Source organism: Chinchilla lanigera, unplaced genomic scaffold (assembly GCF_000276665.1).
Source record: "Chinchilla lanigera isolate Chin_1 unplaced genomic scaffold, ChiLan1.0 scaffold00002, whole genome shotgun sequence".
NCBI lineage: Eukaryota > Metazoa > Chordata > Mammalia > Rodentia > Chinchillidae > Chinchilla > Chinchilla lanigera.
Window position 1 is genome coordinate 45,827,942 of NW_004955403.1, and position 4,962 is coordinate 45,832,903.

A 4,962-nucleotide genomic window follows, 5' to 3' on the forward strand; every position below is an offset into this window, starting at 1 on the left:
GTGAGCGCGGGGAGCGGGCGCGCAGGATGGGCGCCGGGTGCCGTGCGCGGGGAGGGCGACCGGGAGCCGGCTCCGCGATGGCGAGGGGAGCGAGGTCACCGCGCGGTCCTTTCGGCCGGAGAGCGCTGGATGTGTGAGCCAGAGAAGGGCACCCAGGACGTCGGTAGCTTGGTGGAAAAGCTGAGACGAGCTTCCCGGAGCTGCGGGCCCGGACTGCAGGGACGCAGAAAAGCGGAGTGGATGGGTAAATCTGAGGTGCTGCCTGGCCGCTCGATGGGGCTTGGTGTCTGGACTTTGCTTTCTAGGAACTGTGTACCCTCACCCGCGCCAGGCCACCCCTCAGCTGAAGATCAGTGCCCCAGATCCTTTAGCGAGGCGGTAGCTGGAGTCGGGGACAGCAGAAGAGGACCGAGCTAAACTCACCTGGCATACGGCGAGGATGGCTCGTCGGCTATTTTTGGTCAGTCCTGACCAAGGTGGGTGGTCAGGTTCAGTCTGCTCCCTCTTGGCGTTTCAGGGCTACGGGACAGAATGCCATCCCAACAGTCTCACCTTGTGATCCGCAGGGCCGGTTAACCAGGCAGTTTTCTTCTGCTCTGGGTTGTGAGTTCAGTGTTAAGGATCGAGCGTGTGCCTGGGCCTGGGTTCTCCAAGTGGTTAAATAGCTTGCGTGTCCAGAAGGACTCTGATCGTGATTCGGTGAGGGGCCGAGTGCTCTCCCACAGCCTAAACGGAAGGGCGGGATCCTTCTTCCCAGCAGCCTGGATCTAGATTTGTGACTTTAGTCCTCTCTTCCCAGGTACCCCTGCACCCCCAGTTGGGGTAGGCGGAGCCTGCTGGGGGGTGATGATGCTAGCCGGCGGTGGGGACTGATCTGGCGGTGGCTGTCCTGGCTTCTGCTCTGGCTGTACTCCTAACTTCCTCTGCGACCTTGGAAAGAGCTCAGATCAGTACTAAGGTCAGATGGATCTCTTGGGCACAATCTATACAGTTCTGTAATGTTTACCTCTAAAACTAGAAACTGAGGAAGATCTCATCTCCCCGATGAAACCAAAGAAGGAATGTTGGGAATCCCAACTTTTAGCAGCTAGAATTAGAAGCCTCCTGTTGGAGGCCCAGGTGTGATTCTCATCACCGGGGCGGTAGTGGTCATCTTCCTGCACCGGCTTTGCATGTGTGACTAGGGCCACAGCGGACCCGGAGACTCTGAATATTGTTTCTTCCTCCTGAAGCATTAGGCCAGAAGGCTTCTTCCTGGTTAATCTGGCTTTTGTTACTCACCTGGCCTCTGGGTGAGTAAAAGGCAGAGGGAGGAGATGAGCCAGCCCTCTGCTGGCTAAGAAACCCAGTAACCCAAGGGGTGGGAGTGGCCACTTTATTGACCTTGGGGGGCTTTGGGGGGCAGTACTGGGGATTGAACTCAAGGCCTTTGCACTGAGCTACATCCCCATGCTTTCTTTCTTCCTTTTTTTCTTTATTTATTTGTGATACAGCAACTTGCTAAATTGGGCTTGAACTTAATGATCCTCCTGTCTCAGCCTTCCAGAGTGCTGGGAGATGTATGCCATCATACCCGGCTGGCCTTGTCCTGTAGGCAGGAGAAGTAAGAATCGGTGCTCCTTGAGGTACCAGAGCTCCTTGACTCTGAGCACAAATCCAAACCCAGTGTTGTCCCAGGGAGGAGAGCCAACACAGATGCACAGTGGCTGGTCTGTGGTCCGGGGGCCGCTCTGTGCTGGCTCCTGCCCTTGTGGTGCAGACTCCTTGGGCTAAAAGGATGGCACAGATGAGAAGTAAAGTAGCAAGCAGCACAAGAGAGGCCTTTTTTCTGGGTTCATCTAGCTTCAGAGGACAGCGGGGGACTTTTGGTGGAGGGGGGACTTTTGAGCCAGGTGGGCCTGTGTTCAAGTCGCTATCCCCTCACTCTCCAGCAATGAGAAGCTGCCTGACCTCTGTGGGTCTGTTCTCAGTGCCCCATGGGGTGAAGGCCTGGTCTTCATCTTTGTGGAATGGAGTGATGATTTAGGGGTCCCCGAAGCTGATTAGGCTAGCTGGGCTGAGGGCTGGTGTGAGCCTAGCCACAGGGTGGATTCCTGTTCTCCTCAGCACTGTGGGCGCGGGTTCTCTACTTTCCCAGGGTCTGCGGGGTTTACCCCACAGACTCATTGGCCAACCTTAGGGCAAAAACATGTTCTTCCTTTTTAGTTCTGGAAACTCCTTTGAGTTCTTCAGGGAAGAAATATTCCATCTCGGGGCTGATGGTGTCTAAGAAAGATGTGCAGTGCCTATGCTGTGTGTGAGTGTGTGCGCGCGCGCTTGTATGCCCATGTGTCTACAGTATATGTCAGTCACTGGACTTTTCCTGTTTTCAAATGCATCCCGCCTGCTTCCTTACCTGCCCACACCTCTCGCTGGTCCAGGAGAGTTTCAGCATTGACCGACTCTTGGCATCTCAGTGGTGTGCTCTGAGCAGATGTGGATGCTGGGGAGTGGGACCGCCTCAGGTGCCGGAATAATTTGCCAGTTTGCACTTGACTCCTGGAGAAACTAGCTATTTTGCAGAAACACATGCTGGAGGGACTTTGCTTTAAAGCAAAGACACTGGGCTGGACATGTTGCATACCTGTGATCCTCCCTATTCAGGAAGCTGAGGCAGGAGGATCACAAGTTCAAGGGGCCCCCAAGTCACATTGCTTGCCCATGGCCAAGGGATTTGATGGGGAAGACCATCAAGACTGGCCGCAGTGTTTTCCTTGGACCACTGAAGAGGAGGCAGTCAATCCCTTGTCCCTATGCATATAGGCCACAGGGGATAGATGGATGGATGTCTCTCTGCCATGGGGGTTACTTCTGAGGGCATCTCCTCCTTTCCCTTTGCAGACTTCCCAAAGAGATGGGATGGTGCAGAGTGAGTGGAGAGAGGGCCCCCACCCCCAGATGTCGGCAGGTGACCCTCTGACCTGGGGCTGGATGCCAGGAGATAAGGAGTCCAGAGTCTGCTAGCTGGGGACTGCTGCCAGCCAGGGCCTCATGCTTGCCCCCAGGTGGGGGCTGCTGTCAGCCCCAGAGGGGCCCTAGTTGGGCACAGGCCAGAGGGGGATGAGGAGCCCCCCTGCTGAGCCCTCCAACCTGCATCAGGCCCGAAGCTGGGGGAACAGAGGAGCCAGGGAGCCTGGCCGGCCCAGCCCTGGGAAACTCAGTCCCTGCCTTGGCAACTGGAGATCTGACTGTTGTCAGCCTTCGAGCCTGCAGCAGCAGCAGCAGCAGCAGCAGCACAGCACGCGGCGCTGGGTGGAGGGAGAAGGTGACAGTGTAAAGTTTATTACTGTGGAGGGCCTGGAGGTTCTCAGTATCAGTAGTTAATTTTTTTTTTAATTTGGGAAATATTTTTTTATTTTTAAATTTTATTTAGTTTTAGTAGTTAATTTTTAAAAAGAAAAAAAGAAATCCATTACAAGTTGGGAATTAAAAAGAAAAATCATTTTAAGTAATTTATCTTTTAAAGGTACTTTTTTTACATTTTCATTGACCAAGACTTTTTTTTTTTTTCAGTGCTAGGGATCAAATCTAGGTCCCCACACATGCTAGGCAAGCGCTGTGCCCCTGAGCGATTATGTCCCATGCCCCTTTACCAGGTCTTTTGGTTTTGGGCCAAAGCCTTTTCTCTGAGTCTCTAGGTCCTCTAATTAGACTTTTAAAATTCTGTATAAAAATAATACCTGGGGCTGGGGATTTAGCTCAGCAGCAAAAGCACCTGCCTGGCAAGTGCAAGGTCGTGAGTTCGGTTCCCGGTACCTGAGAAAAACCAAAAAAAAAAAACCTATCTGAATCAGCTGTGATGCCAATTTTTTTTATTTTGTTAAACTTTTTCACTAGGTTCTATACTTACATAGTTAAAAAAATAAAATCAGAACTGGCCCCCTCCTTTTTATTTTTTTTTTTTTTATGTTTTGTAGGCAGGGTCTCATGTAGTTCGTGCTGGACTCACGGTGTAGCTCAGGCTGACCTCAAACTCATGGCAGTCCTCCTGCCTCAGTGTCCTGAGTGCTGGGATTACCTCAAACTTGCAGTGATCTTCCTGCCACCACACCTGGCTAGAGTAAATTCTGTGAAGTGAAATTGCTGGGTAAAAGGGTAAATACATCAAGCTTAATTGACCTTCATTTTTAAAAAAATTAATAGCACTTTTTTTTAGGTTTTCTTGAGACAGGCTCTTGTTCTATAGCCCTGAACTCACTATGTACCTCAGGCTGGCCTTGAACTTGCAGTGATCCTCCTGCCTCAGCCTCCCGAGTGCTGGGAATACAGGCCTGTGCCACCACACCTGGCCTTAAAAAAGAGAGAATTTAAGACATTTGCCAACAACATTTAGAACCCTACACATGTCTATGGGCATACTACCCTGAACATGCCTGATCTCATCAGATCTCAGAAGCCAGAATCCTACATATGCCTAATTTAATTGCAGTTCTTATTTTTTTTTTCACAAGTCTTTCTAGATTAATCATTCTCATGCTTTTTGGTACTAGGGCTCCTTAGTACTGTCCTTTCTTTATACGGCTACATCTGTTAATATTTACTATGTTAAAATGTCAAACTGAGAAATTTTTAAAAAGTGATGTATTAATTCATATAAAACAAAAAACAAGGCCACTACATGTTAACATATAAAACATTTTAGTTGAGTGTGGTGGTGCACACCTGTAATCCCAGCACTTGGGAGGCTGAGGCAGGAAGATCATTGCAAGTTTGAGGCCAACCTGGGCTACATAGTAAGTTCAGGGCCAGCCTGAACTGTCTAGTGAGACCTTGCCTAAAAAAAACAACAAACAAAAATCCCATTACTCTAAAATCAGACCCCCCCCATTCAAAGACCCAGTCAAAAAATGGGCATCTGAGATGAATATACATTTCTCAGATGAAGAAATACAAATGGCAAGTAAATACATGAGAAAATGTTCA

At 50.2% G+C, this 4,962-nt stretch overlaps 1 protein-coding gene across 6 annotated transcripts in view; it reads left to right on the forward strand.

Annotated features, from left to right (window-relative positions):
• Positions 1–305: 305 nt before the first annotated feature.
• The window catches only part of Slc39a14 (solute carrier family 39 (zinc transporter), member 14), a 39,063-nt gene continuing 34,406 nt past the window's right edge, over positions 306–4,962 (forward strand). For 2 of the 6 annotated variants that reach the window (XM_005373657.2, XM_013513825.1), the window contains exons 1-3: positions 306–476; positions 567–699; positions 800–958. The gene's annotated coding sequence lies outside the window, so the exon portion shown is untranslated. The remainder of the gene's footprint in view (positions 477–566; positions 700–799; positions 959–4,962) is intronic. The other 4 variants (XM_013513823.1, XM_013513817.1, XM_013513820.1 and 1 more) reach the window with 3 other exon arrangements.